This window comes from Gorilla gorilla, chromosome 2 (genome assembly GCF_029281585.2).
Source record: "Gorilla gorilla gorilla isolate KB3781 chromosome 2, NHGRI_mGorGor1-v2.1_pri, whole genome shotgun sequence".
In the NCBI taxonomy this organism is placed as follows: Eukaryota; Metazoa; Chordata; class Mammalia; order Primates; family Hominidae; genus Gorilla; species Gorilla gorilla.
Genome location: NC_086017.1, coordinates 45879462 through 45901603, shown reverse-complemented (window position 1 = coordinate 45901603; position 22142 = coordinate 45879462).

Genomic DNA, 22142 nt, shown 5'->3' with positions numbered 1-22142 from the left:
AGGACATAAGTGTTAGCGAGAGTTTGGAGAAAGGGAAACCCTTTTACACTGTTGGCGAGAATGTATATTGGTGCAGCCACTGTGGAAAACAGTATAGAGATTCCTAATGAAATTAAAAATAGAACTACTATATGATCCAGCAATCCCTTTTCTGGGTGTATATTCAAAAGAAACGAAATCACCACCTTATAAAGATACCTGCATTTCTATGTTTATTGCAGCATTATTCACAATAGTGAAGACATGCAAACAATATGAGTATCCATGAACAGATATAAATAATTTGGGATATATATATATATCTACACATATACTTAATGAAATACTATTCAGCTTCAAAATAGAATATCCTAGCATTTAAGACAACATGGATGATGAACTTAGAGGACATTCTGTGAAGTGAAGTAAGCCAGACACAAAAAGAAAAATACTACATGATCTCGCTTATATGTGGGATCTAAAATAAATAAATAAATACATTGAATGCACAGAAAGAGAGTAGGATGGTATTTAACAGGGGTTGAGATGGGGGAAATGGGAAGACGTAGGTTAAAGGGTACAAAATCTCAGTTATGTAGGATGAATAAGTGCAGAGATCTAATGTACAACATGAGGATGATAGTTAATAATATTTTATTGTGTACTGAAAATGTGCTCAGAGTGGATTTTAGGTACTCTTACCACAAAAAAAGAAAAGAAAATAAAGACAACTATGTGAGATGGTGGGTATGTTAATTTATTAGTCTGTAGTAATTACTTCACTGCAAGTATGTATATAAAAACATAGTGCCTTATATCTTAAAATATGCAATAAAAACAAAATTAAATAAAATAAAAAATTTTCACTGAAAAATAGTAATGGGAAATCAGAAGCAGTGCAAAACTTACTAATCAAAGGAAGTTGTTGAGAGAAAAAGTCTTAGAAGGTAGAAATATTTTTAATGGATACAAGAGAGACATTTTTAATAACAAAAGAGTAATTCACCAGAAATACATTATTTGAATTCATATGCACCTGATATTATAAAACAAAATATATAATGTAAAAATTAAAAGAATTATAAAACACTCTTAGAAACTGATAGAAAAACTTTGGTGACTATTAGTAGAATTAAGAATAAAAAATATAAGTTCTAAAGCAGTAGAGTTGGTAAGAGCAAAGTAAATAAATTCCCCATTGAAAGAGTATGAATTCAGAGGAAACTTGAATGGAACAACATGGTGAAAGTAAACCAAAACATACCTGTTATAACATGAATAAATAGGTTCATTTTTCTTATTAAATGACAGATACTCTTAATGGGTCAAAAACAAAATCAAATTATACCCTAGTATAATTTGGACTATATTATACCCTAGTATAATAAGGACAAAAACAGAGTGGAATAGTAGGGTAAAAATTAAAAGTATATGCAGAGGTGTGTCATCAAATGTGTAAAGATAACATTATATTGTAATATTTCTATCAGATTAGGTGGAATAAGAGGCAAAACATTGTAACCTTTTAGACTATAGATGTGTTGAGTAACTTTGCATAAAATTGTTTACAGAAACATAATTGAAGTGGAAAATGTTAGACCAATCCTTCTAAAGGATTAACAGATGACATAACTAAAACTTAGCAATGTATTCAAGAATATAAATTAATTGTGATATATGCCTTCATTTATGTATGATGTGTACACACACACACACACACACACACACAGAGTGTAGAAGCTATCATAATCTACAGTCAGTAAGTGACTTTTTGTTAAAGACTTAGTACCCTCAATATGATAATTTGGCAAAAAGTAGCACTTGCCAGTTTAGGGTGAGAGTTTTCTGATTGGATTGAGACATTAACTTAAACAATCATAAATTTCAACAATAGAGTAGATTACAGGGTTGATGATATACCACTCACTTCAACTTTTAAGAAAGCTTATGTCTATACTATAGCAAAAATCATTCTAAAGAAGTGTTTCTAAGCAGGGAACGCTTTTGTCATCCAGAGGAATATTTGGCAATGTTTGGGCATTTCTGGCTGTCATAGCAGTGTGGGTGGGTGGGGTTGCTACTGGCATCTAATGGGTAGAGGTCAGGGAAGGTGCTAATCATCCTACTATGCACAGGACAGCCACCTCCCCCCGACAAAGAATGATCTGGCCCCAAATGTCAATAGTGTTAAGGTGGAGAAATACTGATCTAAACCAATATACTTTAAAGTCCTAGCACAAACTGAATCTAAATCAAATATAAAGGATTTTGTATAAGGTAGTGGTGCTTAGAGAGAGGGTCTCACTGTATTTTCACTAACTTCAGAGACTTTTGAGAGTGGATATCAAAAAATCTGTTCATGAAAAATAAATTTCCTCTTTGAAACTCCTCAGTATATTCTATCCAAGTGTGAAGGAACTTGAGAGGGTTTTGATCAAAGAGTATGAACCCTCAAAATTGAATTTCAGTCAGGTGGAGAGGAAAGTCTAATAATATCTACTAGCAGTTCCCACATACAAGTACACTTTTAGAAACCATTTGTTCGTTCATCTATTCAGTATTTAGGCTTCAAATTTCTACTTTGTGCCCAGCCACATCTTTTGATGACAGAGATGATTAAGCTGAGATTTTGTCCCTCAACTAAGTGAGAACTTGGAAATAAGTACACAGATATTGGTCAGGTTACTAAATTAATCTCAAAAGCTTTTTAAACTTAAGATGAACCTCAGTTCGGTACAAGGCTGAACTGAATACATGAATAAGGATCCATCTAGCTTGTATAGCCAAATACTAAGAATTCAAACCCGGGAAAAGAAAATCATGCATACTTAGCATTTTCTAAATATCTCCTATTGTATAAAGACTCTAACTTACAGCAAGTTAAAGGCTCTAACTTACAGTTGCCTTACAGCAACTCAATGATATCACTTTTATTAATCCATTTTACAAATGAGAAACTTGAGATTCAATGACATGGAGTCATCTGTCCTTGTTCACAAAATTTGGGTGATGTGATTGGAATTTGAACCCAGGTGTAAGAATTTGAATTCTAGGGTCAGTTATTTACCTGCTACACCAGGGACAAACATGATCATCTCAGGAAAGGAGTACCTGTCTCCATACTTGCTCAACTGCTCAGTGTTGATGAGGACCCTGCAGAACAAGGACTTGGGATCTGTAAAATGAAAGAAAAAGATAAAGATTCTTAGTTATCTGAGGCTGAGGAGAAACCTGTCTACTCCCTGGTGATAGACATGCTTGTCTTCTCCATGTCTACCTTACTATTTCCTTTATAGTTTATTCTTTGGCCCATGAGTTATTTAAAATTGTTTTAAAATTCCAAATACTTGCTTGTGATTTTTTATTTCAATTTTTAGTCATTAACATCCAATTTAATTGCATTGTTGCCAGAAAGTGTCACCTGTATGATATGTATTCTTTAAAATTTATTGTGGATTGATTTTTAAACTAGTATATGACCAATTTTTATAAATATGACAAGTGTGATTGAGAAGAATATTTAGGGCTAATAGTTGGGTCCATTATTGGATTTTTTGTCTACTTTATCTAGCCATAACTAGTAGAAGTGTGGTATAATCTACTGTGGTAGAAATGTCTTTCTCTAGTTCAATGATATTTTCTTCTTTATATATTGTGAGAATAAAACATACATTTTAAGAATTATTATGTTTTCTTAGTGAATTAAACATTTTAATCACTTCATCGTATGGCAGCCATGAAACTGGGCCTCTCAGGTCTGCAGCTGCAGGGAACATAATTGACCTATAACTCCCACTGCTGTGTTCTGAAATTTATCACTGTGTTCACATGGAAACCACACTTTTCATGGACTGCTCACAGCCAAAGACTGAGTGTGGCAGAGATACAAGAGCAGGTGTATTCCTGGAAGACATGGGACTCCTGTAATAGATTATGTTAGTAAAAGGACTTGTGATCAGATTTACCAAGCTTTTCTGAGAACCACACCACATTCTGAGACTTTTTCTACTTAAATTTATTTCCTTGCCTGCTCAACCTTCTTCCCTTTCTTCTCTCTTCCATAGAGATAAGACTTGCATCAAGATCTGATGGCTCTCCTAGTTTCCTCCACCTTCCTCCTAATATTTTGTTCTTAGGGAAAATATTGGAGCCTCTTCCTGCTGCTCAAGATAGCACATTGATTTCAGAATTTTTATTTCATGTACCAATATCAACAAATTCTGCCTGCTCCAATATTATATTCCTTCCCCCGCAATGCAACATCCTTATGATGCAAATTTATACATATTCTTGAGATTTCTGTGGATATGTGCTAGCAAAATTTTTCAGTTGTTTTGGTGTGTTTTGTATCTCCTCACAGGTCCCACTTTTTACCTTGCCCCCTAGTGCCTACTAGGTACTGAGTAGAAAAAATGCAGAAGGAGCAGGGATAATTTTGGAGGACCAAAATTCCATTGAAGGCAATTATCTCAGGGGGGACTAATAAAGCTTCCTTAGGCAAAGGAAGACTAAACTCCTCAATGAGGAGGAAGTTATATTTCTGCTGGCAAACGACTTACTGAAACAATTAAATTATCTCATATTTCCCCATTCTGATTTTAACGATCCCATCCATTCTTTCTCAATCAATACCAAGGTTTAATGTAAGAGAGGCTGAAAGAGTCTGATCCAATTTGAGTTTAATTAAGCTACCTGAAAGGTCAGTTTTTGGACCTGTTTTTCAGCAATTGCATTCCTGCAGTCAGAAGACAAAGGACTTTTCTTTCAGAGCACTTGTAAAAACTTTCTGTCCCAGCAGATTTTAAGTTGGAATTTTAAATCCCAGAACTCAAAATTTCATTTCTCTACGTTCTTCAGTGCACTTAGAAGCAATAAGCCCACCAAAATAAACTCTTTTCATTAATACATTCCATGATATTAACCATTTAATCACGCAAAGCTTTTCCTTCCATAGTCACTTGTTTGCAGCTACTGACAGATAATAATTTTAATACCTTTTTTTCACCTTGTGCCATAGATTACTAGTGTTTCCTTTACTACTGGCAACAGGGTTATTAATCCAACAGGATAATCAGCTAAGAAAACATATTTCAGATTCTCATCTTTTAATTTCTGTTTCCAGGAACCAATTATGCAGACAAGTGTTTCTGACAGGCTTCAAACAAGAAAGCAGAACCACTATAATTATTATGAAATCAGGGACTTATAGAACATTACAGACCTTAAACAACTGTGGGAAGACATGAAAGAGTTAAAGTATGGAAAAAAATACTTGGAGATTCAAAGAAAAATGACTACCAGCCATTGTAAAGCTTTAACATGAATGAACAAGTTGGAGCTTACAGGAAGATCTGAGGAACCAGGCACACCTGGTTGAGAGTTTGAGGTATGGTAGTGTGTGAACAAGTCTACAGAAGGCTATTTAGCTCTGCGCTGTGTAGTGGGCTGGCATTACCACTGGTCAGCAGGGCTGACATTTGAGATAAGCTGCATGTTGGGTAGAGGAGAGTGAAAAAAATTTCAATAGTTGGCCCCTTGGCATATGCCACCATATCTAACCAAAACCACATCAGGAAACAAGTTGACTGTTTCATATTTGACTTTTAAATCTTGTGCAAAGTTTTCTTTCGGCCAACTCTAAGCCAGGACTATGGCAAATGAAAGGATTCTGGGAAACAACTTTGGTTTATTCAAGCAGACTCAACATAAAATCACTATTCTAAACAAAGAATTGTTTACTAAAAGGATGAAGGAAAAACTCACTTAAATGAAGCCCATCAATGATTGATTGAATGGCTAAAGTTACTTTAACTACATTTACACAGTTTCACAACTGGTCTACTTATGGGCTAGCCTAAAGATTTATAAAGTTTAAATAATAGAGAATTAATTCATAATGGGCAAATCTTGTTCATAATTAAAATACAGCTAAATATTTACATTTTATTTTAAATTGACATTTAATAATCGTACAGAAGTACAGAGTGACAGAGTGATTTTTTTAATTTTTAATTTTTGTGGGTACATAGTAGATGTATATATTTATAGGGTACATGAGATATTTCGATACAAGAATAAAATGCATAATAATGACATCAGGGTAAATAGGGTATCCATCACCTTAAGCATTTATCCCTTGTGTTACAAACAATTCAATCATACTCTTTTAGATATTTAAAACTGACAGTTACTTATATTACAGTTATATTAATAACTTATTTTATATTAATATTTTTATTAACATACATATATTATATAATATAGTATATATTAATATACATATAATATAGTTATATTAAATAACTGTACTGTTATTTAAACTGTACAATTACTATATTTTCTACCCATTATCATTCTCACTTCCACCCTACACTCCTACTAGCCTTTGCTGCCTCTGGTAACTATCATTCAACACTCTATCTCCACGAATTCAATTGCTTTAATTTTTAGCTCCCACAAATAAGTGAGAACATGCAGTTTGTCTTTATTTGCCTGGCTTATTTTTAATATCCTCCAGTTCTATCCATGTTGTTGCAAATGAACAGGATCCCATTCTTTTCATGTCTGAATAGCACTCCATTGTGGATATCTACTACATTTTCTTCATCCATTCATCGGTTGATGGAAACTTAGGTTACTTCTAAGTCTTGGCTATTTTGAGCAATGCAACAATAAACATGAGAGTGCAGGTATCTATTAGACATACTTATTTCCTTTCTTTTGTGTCTATATCCAGTGGTGAGATGGCTGGATCTTATGATAGCTCTGTTTTTAGTTTATTGAGGAACCTCCCTACTGTTCTCCATAGTGGTTGTACTAATGTATATTCCCACCAAGAGTGTATGAAGATTCCATTTTCTCCACATCCTCTCCAGAATTTGTTATTGCCCGTCTTTTGGATAAAAGCTATTGACTGGGTGATATAATATCTCATTGTAGTTTTGGTTTGCATTTCTCTGATGATCAGTGAGGCTGAGCACCTTTTCTTATGCCTGTTTGCCATTTATAAGTCTTCTTTTGAAAAGTGTCTAATCAGATCTTTTGAACATTTTAAGTAAGATTATTTTTTCCTATAGAGTTGAGCTCTCTATATATTCTTTTTTGAGCTCCTTATATATTCAGGTTATTAATCCCTTGTCAGATGAGTAGTTTGCAAATATTTTCTTCTCTTCTGTGGGTTATCTCTTCACTTTGTTGATTGTTTCTTTTGCTGTGTAGAAGATGTGATCTCATTTGTTCATTTGTGCTTTGAGGTGATTGTGCTTGTTGGTATTAAGAAATCCTTGCCCAGACAAATGTCCTAGAAATCTTTCCACTGTTTTCTTGTAATTGTTTTATAGTTGCAGTTATTATATTTATTTTTTACATTTTTATTATTACTTTTGAGACAGAGTGTCATTTCCATCATCCAGGCTGGAATGCAGTGGCACAATCACAGCTCACTGCAGCCTTGACTTCCCCTTGCTCAGGTGATTCTCCCACCTCAGCATCCCAAATAGCTGGGACTAGAGGTAGGCTTCTGCTTTTTTTTATTTTTTTAGTAGAGATGGGGTTTCACCATGTTGTCCAGGCTGGTCTCTAACTCCTGGGCTCAAGCCACCCGCCTCGGCCTCTCAGGGTGCTGAGATGACAGGCGTGAGCCACCATACCTGGTCAGTTCTTATATTTAAGCCTTTAATCCATTTCGATTTGATTTTTATTTAGGGTGAGAGAAAGGAGTCTAGTTTCATTCTTCTGCATATGGATATCCAGTTTTCCCAGCACCATTTATTGCAGAGACCTTCCCAAATGCATGTCCTTGGTACCTCTGTGAAAAATGAATTCACTATAGGTATGTGAATTTGTTTCTGGGTTTTCTGTTTTGTTACATTGGTCTATGTATCTGTTTTTATGCCAGTACCAGGCTATTTTGATTACTATAGCTCTATAGTATAATTTTAAGTTAGGTAAAGTCATTCATTGAGTTTTGTTCCTTTTGCTCAGGATGGCTGTAGCTACTCTGAGTGTCTTGTGGTTCAATACACATTTGAGAATTATTTTTTCTATTTCTGTGAAAAAATGTCATTGGTATTTTGATAGGAATTGCACTGAATCTATAGATTGCTTTAGATAGTATGGATATTTTAACAATATTGACTCTTCTAATTTATGAAAATAGAATATCTTTCCATTGTGTTGTGTCCTCTTCAATATCTTTCATGAATGTTTTATAGTTTTTATTTTAGAGATCTTTCACTTCTTTGGTTAATTCCTAGGTATTTAATTTTATTCATGGTTATTATAAATGGGGTTGCTTCTTTATTTCTTTTTCAGACTATTCACTGCTGTTGTATAGAAATGCCACTGATTTTTTATGTTGATTTTATAGAATTTGTTTATGGTTTCAAATTTTTTTGGTGGATTCTTAGATTTTTTTTCTAAACATAAGCTTATATGATCTGCAAACAATGATAACTGGACTTCTTTTTTCCAGTTTGGGTGTGCTTTATTTCTTTCTCTTGCCAGAATGCTCTAGCTAAGACTTTCAGTACAATATTGAATAACAATGGGGAAAGTGAGAATCTAGATGTGACCTGGCTGCTTCTAATAACCTATGCTCATATGTGTGAGCAAAGAAATTATCTAAAGTTGGAACTTATATTTAAAGGGTAAGTAGAGCAAAAAAGTTTGGAAAATTTGTAATGTGACCATGTGGTAGAAAAGAAAAGCCCATTTTCAGGGGAGGAATTCAAGTAGGCTGTATGAATTTGCATAAGTAAAAAAAAAAAGCCAAGTGCTGATAGCCATAACAATGGGAAAAGGGTCTCAAAGGTATTTCAGAGACCATTGCAGCAGCCCCTCCTATCACAGACCCAGAGGCCTAGGAAGACTAAATGGTTTTGTGGGCCGCATCCAGTGCTCTGCTGTCCTGGGGAGCTTCTGGATGTTGCTCCCTGAATCCCAGCCACTCCAGCTTCAGCCATGGCTTAAAGGGGTCCAGGTACAGCTTAGGCCACTGCTTCAGAGGGTAAAAGCCATAAGCTTTGACAGCATCTACATAGTGTTTCTCCTTGGTTTTGGACTTGTATGGGAATTGTATCCCCTTTCTTTTAGCTGATTTCTCCCTTTTGGAATTGAGAATTTACCCAATGCCTACATCTCCATTTTATCTTGGAAGTTACTAACTTGTTTTTGATTTTACAGGCTCATTGGTGGAAAGGACTTGCCTTTTCTTAGATGAGGCTTTGGACTTTTGAGTTAATGTGGAAGTAACTTAAGATTTTGGGAGACTGTTGAGAATAAATTATTGCATTTTGCAATGGAAAAAGACATGAAATTTGTGGTGGTGAGGTAGCTAGGGGCAGAATGATATGGTTTGGATCTGTGTTCCCACCCAAATCTTATGTCTAATTGTAATCCCCAGTGTTGAAGATGGGGCCTAGTAGGAAGTGATTGGATCATGGGGATGGTTTCTGATGAATGGGTTAGCACCATACCCTTGGTGCTCTTCTCATAATAGTGAGTTCTCATGAGAGCTGGTTGTTTAAAAGTGCATAGCACCTCCCTCCTCTCTCTCTGTTGCTCCTGATTCTGCCATGTAAGTTGTGCTGGTCCCCCACTTCAACTTCTGCTATGATTGTAAGCTCCCTGATGCCTCCCCAGAAGCTAAGCAGATGCCAGCATTATGCTTGCTATACAGCCTGTGGAATCATGAGTCAATTAAACCTATTTTCTTTATTAATTAATTGGTCTCAGGTATTTATTTATAGCAATAAGGAAACAGACTAATACAGAAGGACAATCACTGGAGGCTTCCAGTTTGTCATCCTTCTCTGCCTTCTCCTAGAGTGATATTTTGATACATGTATACAATGTGTAATGATCAAATCAGGATAATTATTATATTCATCACCTCAAACATGTATTATTTTTTGTTTTGGGAACATTCAAAATCTTTTCTAGCTATTTGAACATATACAATAAATTATTAATAACTGTGGTCATCCTACAGTGCTATAGAACAGTAGAACTTATTCCTTTTATCTAGCTGTAATTTTGTATTTATTAACCAACCATTCTCTAAGCCCTCTTCTCCCCTTCCCAGCCTCTAGTAATCACTATTCTTTATAGTTCTATGGGATCAACTTTTTAGCTTCCAAATATGAGTGAGAACCCACAGTATTTTTCTTTCTGTGTCTGACTTTTATTTCAATTAACATATTGTTTTCTATGATCATCCATGTTGCCTCAAATGACAGAATTTAAGTTTTTTTATGGCTCACTAGTATTCCCTTAGGTGTGTGTGTGGGGCGGGGGGTGGGTGTGTTTGTGTGTGTGTATACATACATACCACATTTTCTTTATCTAGTCATCTTTTGATAGACACTTAGGTTAATTATGTATCATGGCTATTGTGAATAGTGCTGCAATAAACATTGGAAGTACAGATATCTCTTTGATAAACTGATTTTCTTTCCTTTGGATAAATACCCAGTAGTGGGATTGCTGGATCATATTGTAGATCTATTTTTAGTGTTTTCTGAGAAAACTTTATACTGTTTTTCATAATGGCTATACTAATTTACATTCCCATCAGCAATGTATAAGAATTATCTTTTCTTCACATCTCCATTCCCATTCTCCTTGCCAATATTTGTGTTTTTTAAAATATTTTTTAATACCCATTCTATCTGGGGTGAGATAATATCTCAGTATGGTTTTCATTGGCATTTCACTGATCATTAGGGATGTAGAGCATTTTTTTATGTTTATTGACTATTTTTACAACTTCTTTGAGAAATGTATATTTAGAAGTTTTGCCCATTTTTTAAATCAGATGATTTGTTTTTATCTATTAATTGTTTGAGTTCCTGGTGACTTCTGGTTATTAATCTCTGGTCAGATGAATAGTTTGCAAATATTTCCCCGTTTTGCAGGTTATCTCTTTATTCTGCTGATTGTTTTCTTTGCTGTGAAGATGCTTTTTAATTTTATATAGTACTATTTTTTTGCTTTTGTTGCCTTTTTTTGCCCATAAAATCTTTGGCCCATTAAATCTTTGCCCAAATCAATGTCCTGAAGTATTTCCCCTATATTTTCTTCTAGTACTTGTATAATTTTCGGTTTTACATGTAAGTCTTTAATCCATTTTTATTTTTGTGTATTACAAAATATAGGGGTATAGTTTTAATCTTGTACATATGAATATCCAACTTTCCAGCATAATTTATTGAAGAGACTGTCTTCCCTAATATCTGTTCTTGGCATCTTTGTTGAAAATGAGTTGGCTGTAAATGCTTGGATTTATTCTGGGTTCTCCATTCTGTTCCATTGATCTATGTGTTTGGTTTTGTGCCATTACCAACTTATTTTGGTTATGTAGCTTTGTAGCATATTTTGAAGTCTGGTCGTGTGATACCTTCAGTTTTCTTCTTCTTCTTCGTTTTTTTTAAATAAACCTAGATTTTACTTTAAGTGCATTATGTCATGATAAGTAATTCAGGATTATTTTTTTTTTAATTTCTGGGTTTCCAAGTTATTTGGAGTTTTAGGAAAAAGGGTATGGCCAATGGCATTAAGGATAAAGCACCATAATGAAAGACTGAGTCAATTTCAGAAACTAAAGTAGAAAATTGAGGAGCAAGGTAGGATCACTTGAATGCACTTTCATTAGGATCCTGGGAGAGCTGCATCTCATTGTTAAGCCTACCTGGTTCTGATGAAAAAGGACCATTTACCACGAATAAGGATAGAAAAAGAGGGAGTAGGGTTGTCAACAGAGAAGCTGCCAGGAGCTTTGAATATTGTGTATGTGCCTTCACTGTCACATTTATAATTATATCCTGGATGCAGAGCCATTGTACTGTCCCCGGAATTTTGGCACATTTTTTAACCACTCTTGAATTGACTTAATTGCTGATTTCTGAAATTTTCACTTTAAAGATTCATTCATTTGGCTTTAAAATGCAAATCCCATTATTATTCATACACTAGCATGAATAATTGTAGTATTTTGATTAAGACTGATTAAGCTTTCCATTCATCAGGAAAAAATGTAGATGCACTACATATATTATTTGTATTTTACGTTACCTTCTAAATAGTAGTTACAGAATTCTAACTATTAAATAAGGTGTTTCTCAGAGTCCAATATATTGTCTGATAAGAAAGTGAAAGGAAACAGTAAACAAAGTAGAGGTTCCACTGTCTAGGAAGACTGAGTAGTTTGTTAGAAAGATAATTTAGTGTATCCTAAGTGTTTTTCTTCTGTGTTGGTTTTTATTCTTAACTTTTAAAATCCATATAATCACCTATAGAAATATTCCACATTTCTGATTTTAGATGATGTTAAGTTCTTCATGATAAAGAGAAGTCTAATGGTTGGGTTCAGTTTGTGAAGAACATACAGGTATCAAATATCTATATCTCTTTCTTATTTATTATCTCTAACATGTTATTCAGCCTTATAATGGGATATCTTTTATGACTCTAAATATGTGTCATAAAGTTGATTGAATGTTGGATTCAATTAGAGTTTTGGTTTCATCATGAGCATAAGGTAGTAGGATAGGAGATCAAAGAACTTGAAGATAAATAAGTCAGGTTCTACCAGAGAAGCAATACTATATGATATATATTAACATACATGTGAAACAATACATTTAAATATAAGGAATCGGCTTATGCAATTGTGGAACCTGGCTAAGAAAGTAAAATTCCATAGGGCAGGCAGTCTGGGAGGCAAGATTATGGGCAGGCTGGAATTTGTGGGCACAAGCTGAAGCTGTTGTCCACAGACAGTTAAGAAAGTAAGATTTTAAACTAGATGTAAGTCTATGAACAAGGTCCAAAGCTATTATCCACAGGTGGAATTCCTTTGTACCTTGGAGAAGTCTCAGTAAGGCTTTTATGGCCTTCCAATTGCTTCAGTCAGGCCTACTCATATTATCCAGGATAATATACCTTACTTAAAGTTACCTGATTAGGGAGTTGAATTAGATTTGCAAAATTCCTTTACAGTAACACCCAAGTTAGTGTTTGATTGAATAACTAGAGAAAATAACCTAGCCAAATTGACATATTGTAAAAGCCATCACAGAATTAACAAAGGGAGAGGTCATGTGACAGACCACAGTTTCTTCTTTGGATAGTCTCTAAGGACATAAAGATTTATTTCCAACATCTTCAACTCATTCTGTCTCAATTTTCTTCATTATCTCACATACCACCTTCTCTGTTACCCACCTAAGATCAGCTTCCATATAAGCCCATGCAGCTTCTGAAATACTCCCACTTGTCACCACAGACATAGCTTTTTCTCGGCATAACTGATCATCAGCTCCTGTCACCAGAAAACAAATACATAGAATTAGTCAATGTGATAAGCTTGGAGTGATCATAACAATTTCTTTCATTCCAAAACCCATCCTCACATTCAATCAGTCATCAGAGTCTAATTTACTCACGCTTTTTTATTTTCCTATTTTAACTTATTGCCAAACAATGCCGTGGAAAAACAAATTAAAATTTTCAATCCTCATGACAATTTATGCATTATATAAAGAGAACAAAAAGATATATGTATAATTCAAAAAGTACAATAATGGAATAGATTTGTTTGAGCAAAGGAATAATCTAAGTGCTAAAGTAAAATGGCTGCATAAAAATCATGATACACTGAAAGAAAAGTCTTATAAAAACATATTAATATATTATCTTATAAATCAATTACAGCTGTTTTCTGTTAGCATTATTTGAAATTATTAAATATAAGCAATTTCACTACCTTGCATTCTTTATCTGAACTCTGAAAGTATACTTTCTCTCAACAGTGGCTTATTATTGGTTATGGCAAAAACATTACATGTAAATGTAAGTCAAAACCTTGAGTTAAGTGAATTTACCTTCCCTTAGCATTTGCTGTTGGTGAACTTTTATATGCCTCCTTGTTTAGTCTTGTTTTTGACAAAATTTTTGTTAATAACATACTATTGATAATATTAAGCCTTAGCAAATAGCCAAACTAAAGAAAGGATTCTTTAAAGTTTTGGTCCATATTTTCTCAGATGCTCAAGGAATCTTTCTTCTTACACATATGTCCTGTAAAGATAAGTCTTATTTCAAACAACAGTAACTAAAAAAGAAGAAAAGTTATTTAACATTTGCAAAGCACCTTTTATATGCTAGGCACTCAACTATTAATAAATTATTTTCTATAAATAACATTTAATTTTTACAAAGCCCCCTGAAATAGACATTACCATTATGCCCAATTTACAAGTAAGGGAACCTAATAGTGCATCTGAGGAATTGATTCCACATTATTTTTCCAGTTATTATTGCTACCTATAAAATACTTTAACTTATACACTTAAAACAACAATGATTTTTTTAATATATAAATTTCAGAGATTCTATAGTTTGGGAATTTGGAAAGACTCATCTCCATTTATGGCCAGGAAAACAGACTCTGTGGTTAAGTGTTATACCTATGTAATAACAATATAGAACTTGAAACACATTTTCTAGTTATAAAACTCACACTCTTTCTACAAACAACATAGCCTTACAATAAAATTGTAATCACTCACTGTCAAGCATCTCTGACCATCATATATGCTAGCAAGAGTTTTATTAAGTACAACAACAATGAAATAGATGGTTTATCAAGGTGTTTCACTCCAGGGTTAAGGAAAGATAGAAATGAACAAAGAGATGGATCGACTAGATATCTGGTGTTAAAGATGAAATGGAAATATCAAAAAGGGATTAGAATAATAAGAAGAAAAGGGCAGAATAAAGATAAATTAAGTAACAGGTATGATTTATCGAGTTTCAAAAAACAGCAGAATAGGTACATATGTTTGTGTAAGAATGAAATAGAAACAGTAACTAAAGAAGGCAAGGAATCTACATTACCATTAAAATAGCAGAAGTTGTTAGTAAGTGGTGGCCATGTTAATAAAAGAGCTATCACTTGGAAAAGGTGAGTATAATATATTTAGTGTTGCTCAGCAAACACACATCCCCAAATTACCATCTAGATCTGAAATCCTCATTAGAGCATGGTGAAAGCAGATATAGATAAGGACACGTTATGTGGTTAGAAAATTCAGTAAGCTATGTGGATTAACAAGTATAAATTTTGGATATTTGCAACTTCTGCTTTTACACCTGAACTATTATGAATGAACTGTTTTGCAATTACCTTTCTATTGTAGACAATTAGAAAACTAGAAAAAATATACGAAATAATTATTTTGAAACAGTGGATCATGAAAAACAAGATTGTGATCATAACAGTAGATTGTCTTGAAAATACTGCCGAGAGGTAGCTTCGGGCTACAGAGCAGGTATGGGAACCCAGATGGAGCCCAACAATCTTGCTGAGTTGAAGAAAAAGATAGCAGAGTTCACAGAGGCTGAGGTGGCTGAAATTTTAGAGAAGAATGCCAAAGAGAAGGACTCTGCTAGGACAACTGCAGAAATCTGCAGATTGTCTCAAAGAAATTTGGACTGAATACTACTTTTCAAGACTATGCCAAGAGACACAAGGGAGCAATTGCCAAATAATTACTGGTTTTTAAAAGGGAAGGAAGCGTTCATTCACACCAGGCCTAGTAGAGAAACCTCATTAAATATGGTATAGGAAAGAGTCCTGAGAGGTATATTACCTTAATAAATATGCCTATATATATTATATACTATACCTAAATCCCTGTATCCATTATAACAAATTTTAAGGATTTAGTGCCAAGATGGTCAGTTAGAAGCAGCTGCAGTCCTCAGCGCTCATGGAGAAGAACAAAAAGGATGAGTGAATACAGCACCTTCAGCCAAAATACCCAGGTACTCATACTGGGACTGATCATGGAAACAAATTGACCCATGGAGAATGAAGAAAAACAGGGCAGGGTGACGGCCTACCTGGAAGCCACATAAAGCCAAAGGAGCCCTCACCTCCAGTCAAGGGAAGCAGTGAGTGATTGTGTGACCCTGGGAAATCACACTTCTTCCACGGATCTTTGCAACCTGCAGATCAGGAGATCCCCTAGTGAGCCCACACCATCAGGGCCTCGGGTCCGACACACAGAACTGTGGGGAGTCTTGGTGGAGCAGCTGTTCAAGCACACACAGAGACCCAGGAGCTTTATATAGTCCAGCCCTGGGATCCCCAACAAATGTGTCTGCAACTCAGGCAAGGCGGAAGGCCTGCACATACCTTCCTAGGAGCCAAACAGCATCATTCCATCGGTCCAACTTCCACAGCACCTCACAAGATAAGACAAACTGGCTTGGAATTCCAGCCAGCCACTTGCAACAGGGTGGAGCCTTCGTGAGATGGGATGGGGCCCCCAGCAAAATGGGCGGTCACCATCTCTGCTGCTTGGTCAATCAAGCTGTTCTAGCCTGTGGGCTTTGGAGAGTCCAAACAGACAAGAAAGCGTCATGCCAGTGAAGCACAGAGGCTTTGCCAGATCATGGCCAGATCATAGCCAGATCATGCTTCCTTAAGCAAGACCCCAATCTATTCCTCCTCACTAAGCGAGACCTACAACCAGGCCCTCCAGCCATGCCCACCTGCACATCTTAGAGACTGAGTTCTGATCTCTCCCTGAGACAGAGTGCCCAGGGGAAGGAAGGCCACCACCTGGGTTGGTTGGATGACTCAGCTGTTCCAACCTGTGGGCTTTTGAAAGTCCAAGCTGACAGGGGCAAAGGTGGTTCCCCACCACAACACACTGTTTTGTGTGCTTTTTTTTTTTTTGAGACAGAGTCTTGCTCTGTCGCCCAAGCTAGAGTGCAATGGCACAATCTCGGCTCACTGCAACCTTCGCCTCCTGGATTCAAGCTATTCTCCTACCTCAGCCTCCTGAGTAGCTGGGATTACTGGCGTCCACCACTATGCCCGGCTAATTTTTGTATTTTTAGTAGAGACGGGGTTTCACCATGTTAGTCAGGCTGATCTTGAACCCCTGACCTCAGGTGATCTTCCCGCCTTGGCCTCCTAAAGTGCTGGGATTACAGGCATGAGCCACCACGCCCGACCAGACTGCTTCTTTAAGTGGGACTGCAATCCACTTCTCCTCATGGGGAAGGTCCTCCCAGCTGGGGCCTCTGGCCACCCCTGTCCGTGTTCTATGGCCAACAAAGGTCTAATTTTTCCCTAGGACAGAGTGCCTGAGGGACAGGGCAGGCTGTTGCCTTGGCTCTTCAGGCTTCTCAGCTCGTTTAGTCTGTGGGCCTTGGAGAGCCCAAACATCAAGGGCTGAAGGGACTGCTAACACAGCACACCTCCTCTACCAAAAAGCAGTCAGACTGCTGCTTTAACAGGCCCCTGATCCCATTTTTCCTCACTGGGTGAGACCTCCAAACTGGGGTCTCCAGCCACCTCTTACAGATGCATAGAGGTTGGCAATACGTCAGTACCCACCTGGGATGGAGCTTCCAGGGGAAAGGGCAGCCTACCATCTTTGCTGTTTCACAGCCTTAACTGGTGATACTTCCATGTCTGGGAAAAACTGAGGCAACTATGGTCTGGAACAGACCCTCAGCAAACCACAGCATCCCTGACTGAAGAGTGGCCAGACTGTTAAAAGAAAAGCAAGCAAACAGAAAACAGCAACAACAAACCCCCCAACAAAACCTCCATCCAAATGTCAGCAACCTCAAAGATCAAAGGTACAGATAAGTCCACAAAAATGAGAAAGAATCAATGCAAAAACACTGAAAACTCAAAAATTCAGAGTGCTGCTTTTCCCCCAAATGACCACAGTACCTTTCCAGCAAGAACTGGGCTGTGGCTGAGATGGCTAAAATGACAGAAGTAGGCTTCAGAATGTGGATGATAATGAACTTTGTTGAGCTAAAAGAGCACATTGTAATGTAATGCAAAGAAGCTAAGAAGCATGATAAAACAAACCAGGAGCTTACAGCCAAAATAACCAGTCTAGAGAGGAACATAACCAACCTGTTAGAGCTAATAAACAAACTACAAGAATTTCACAATGCAATCATGAGTATTAATAGCAGAATAGACCAAGTGAAGAAGAGTCTCAGAGCTTGAAGACTATCTCTCTGAAATAAGACAGGCAGACAAGAAGAGAGAAAAAATAATAAAAAGGAATGAACAAAACCACTGAGAAATATGGGATTATGTAAAGAGACTGGATCTATGACTGACTGGGGTACATGAAAGAGATGGGGAGAATGAAACCAAGTTGAATAACATACTTCAGGATATCATCCAGAATAACATTCCCAACCTGGCCAGAAAGGTCAACATTGAAATTCAGGAAATGCAGAGAACCCCAGTAAGATATTCCGCCAAAAGATTATCCCCAAGGCACATAATTATCAGATTATCCAAGGTAGAAGTAAAAGAAAAAATGTTAAGTGCAGCCAAAGGGAAAGACCACGTCACCTACAAATCAGACTAATAGCAAACCTCCCAGCAGAAACCCTACAAGCCAAAGGGGATTGGAAGCCAATATCCAATATTCTTAGAATTTATAACATGAAATTTCATATCAGTCCAAACTAACCTTCAAAAGTGCAGGAGAAATCAGATTCTTTTCAGACAAGCAAATCTCAAGGGAATATATCACCACCAGGGCTGCCTTGCAAGAGCTCTTGAAGGAAGCACTAAATACCGAAAGAAGAAACCGTTACCAGCCACTACAAAAGGACACTGAAGTATGCAGACCAGTGACATAAAGCAACCACATTAACAAGTCTGCAAAATAACCAACTAGTAGTATAATGATGAGATCAAATCCACACATAACAATACTAATCTTAAATGTAAATGGGCTAAATGCCTCAATTAAAAGACACAATATGGTAAGCTGTATAAAAAGCCAAGACCCATCAGTATGCTATCTTCAAGAGGCCCATCTCACATGCAAAGACACACGTAGGCTCAGAATAAAGGGATGGAAGAAAATTTACCAAGAAAATAAAAAACAGAAAAAATCAGGGGCTGCAATCCTAGTTTCTGACAAAACAGACTTTTAACCAGCAAAGATCAAAAAAGACAAAGAAGGGCATTACATAATGGTATAGGGTTCAATTCAACAAGAAGACATAGCTATCCTAAATATATATATTCACCCAAAACAAGAGCATTCAGATTCATAAAGCAAGTTCTTAGAGACCTTCAAAGAGATTTAGAGTCCCACAAAAATAATGGTGGGATACTTTAACACCTCACTGAAAAGATTAGACAGATCATTGAGACAGAAAACTAACAAAGATTTTCAGGACCTGAACTCAACTCTGGATCAAGAGGACCTGTTATATACCTACAGAACTCTCCACTCCAAAACAACAGAATATACATTCTTCTCATTGCCACATGACAGTCTAAAATTGATCACATAATTGGAAGTGAAACACTCAGCAAATGCAAAAGAACTGAAAGTATAAGTCTCTTAGACCACAGCTCAATCAAATTAGAACTTGAGATTAAGAAGTTCACTCCAAAGCATACAACTACGAGCAAACTGAACAATCTGCTCCTGAATGATTCTTGAGTAAATCATGGAATTAAGGCAGAAAATAAGATGTTTTTGAAACTAATGAGAAAAAAGATATGATGTACACAAATCTCTGGGACACAGCCAAAGCAGTGTTAGAGGAATATTTATAGCCCTTAATGCCCACATCAAAAAGCTAGAGAGATCTCAATTTAATATCCTAACATCACAACTATAAAAACTGAGAATCAACTACAAACAAACCCTAAAGCTAGCAATACACAAGAAATAACGAAGATCAGAGCTGAACTGAAGGAGTTAGAGATTAAAAAAAAACCTTTCAAAAAATCAACGAATCCAGGATCTAGTTTGTGAAAAAATTAATACAATAAATACACTGCTAGCTAGATTGATAAAGAAGAAAAGAGAGAAGATTCAAACAGACACAATCAGAAATGATAAGGGGGATATTACCACTGACCCTACAGAAATACAAAGAACCATCAGAAAATACTATAAACATTTCTATGCCCATTAACTAGAAAATCTAGAAGAAATGGAATAATTCCTGGATGCATACACCCTCCCAAGACTGAACCAGGAAGAAATTGAATCCTTAAATAGACCAATAATTAGTTCTAAAATTGAGGCAGTGATAAATAGCCTACTAACAAAAAAAAAGCTCAAGAACAGATGAATTTACGGCTGAATTCTACGAGATATTCAAAGAAGAGCCGGTACCATTCCTACTGAAACTATTTCAAAAAATGGAAATGGAGGCACTTCTCCTTAACTAATTCTATGAGGCCAGCATCAGCCTGATACCAAAACTTGGCTGAGACACAATAAAAGAAAACTTCAGACCAATATCCTTGATGAACATTGATGCAAAAATTCTCAGTAAAATACTGGCAAATCAAATCCAGCACCACATCAAAAAGCTTATCCACTATGATCAAGTAGGCTTCATCCCTGGGATGCAAGATTGGTTCAACATACGCAAATCATTAAATGTGATTCATCCCACAAGCAGAACTAAAGACAAAAACCACATGATTATCTCAATAGATGCAGAAAAGGCCTTTGATAAAATTCAACATCCTTTCATGATAAAAACTCTCAATAAACTAGGTATTGAAGGAACGTAACTCAAAATAATAAGAGCCATATATGACAAACCCACAGCTAGTATCATAATGAACGGGCAAAAGCTGGAAGCATTCCCCTTGAAAACCAGCACAACACAAGGATGCCATCTCTCACCACTCCTATTTAACATAGTATTGGAAGTTCTGGCCAGGACAACCAGACAACAGAAAGAAATAAAGCATATTCAAATAGGAAGAGAAAGTCAAACTAACTTTTGTTTGCAGATGACATGATCCTATATCAAGAAAACCCCATCATCTCAGCCCAAAACCTTCTTAATCTGATAAGCAACTTCAGCAAAGTCTCAGGATACAAAATCGATGTGCAAAAATTCTATCATTTCTATAACCCAACAATTGGTAAGCAGACAGCCAAATCATGAATGAACTTTCATTCATAATTGCCACAAAAAGAATAAAATACCTAGGAATACAAATAAAAAGAGAAGTGAGGGATCTCTTCAAGGAGAACTACAAACCACTGCAAAGATATCAGAGATGACACAACCAAATGAAAAAACATTCCATGCTCATGGATAGGAAGAATCAATGTTATAAAAATGGCCATACTGCCCAAAGCAATTTATAGATTCGATGCTATTTTTATTAAATTATCAGTCATTCTTCATGGAATTTAAAAAAGACTATTTTAAAATTCATATGGAACTAAAAAAAGAGCCTGAATAGCCAAGACAATTCTAAGCAAAAAGAACAAAACTGGAGGTATCATGCTACCCAACTTCAAACTACCCTACAAAGCTACAGTAACCAAAACAGCATGCTACTGGTACAAGAACAGACACAAACACCAATGGAACAGAACAGAGAACCCAGAAATAAGACCACACATCTACAACTACCTGATCTTTGACAAACCTGTCAAGAACAAGCAATGGAAAAAGATTCTTTATTCAATAAAAGGAGCTGGGAGAACTGGTTAGCCATATGCAGAAAATTGTAACTGGACCCGTTCCTTATATCATATACAAAAATCAACTCAAGATGGATTAAAGAGTTAAATGTGAAATCCAAAACTATAAAAACCCTAGAAGAAAACCTAGGCAATACAATTTGAGACATAGGCATGGGCAAAGATTTCATGACAAAGCTGTCAAAAGCAATTGCAACATAAGCAAAAATTGACAAATGGAAACTAATTAAACTAAAGAGCTTCTGCACAACAAAAGAAAGTATGAACAGAGCAAACAGACAAGCTACAGATCTGGGAGAAAATTTCTGTAATCTATCTGACAAAGGTCTAATATCCAGCATCTACAAAGAACTTAAACAAATTTACAAAGAAATAAACAACCATATTAAAGTATTAAAAAGTGGGCAAAGGACATGAACAGACACTTCTCAAAAGAAGACATACATGTGGCCAACAAACACATGAATAAAAGCTCAACATCGACAGGGTGCAGTGGCTCATGCCTGTAATCCCAGCACTTTGGGAGGCCGAGGCGGGTGGATCACAAAGTCAGGAGATCGAGACCATCCTGGCTAACATGGTGAAACCCTGTCTCTGCTAAAAATACAAAAAATCAGCCGGGCGCAG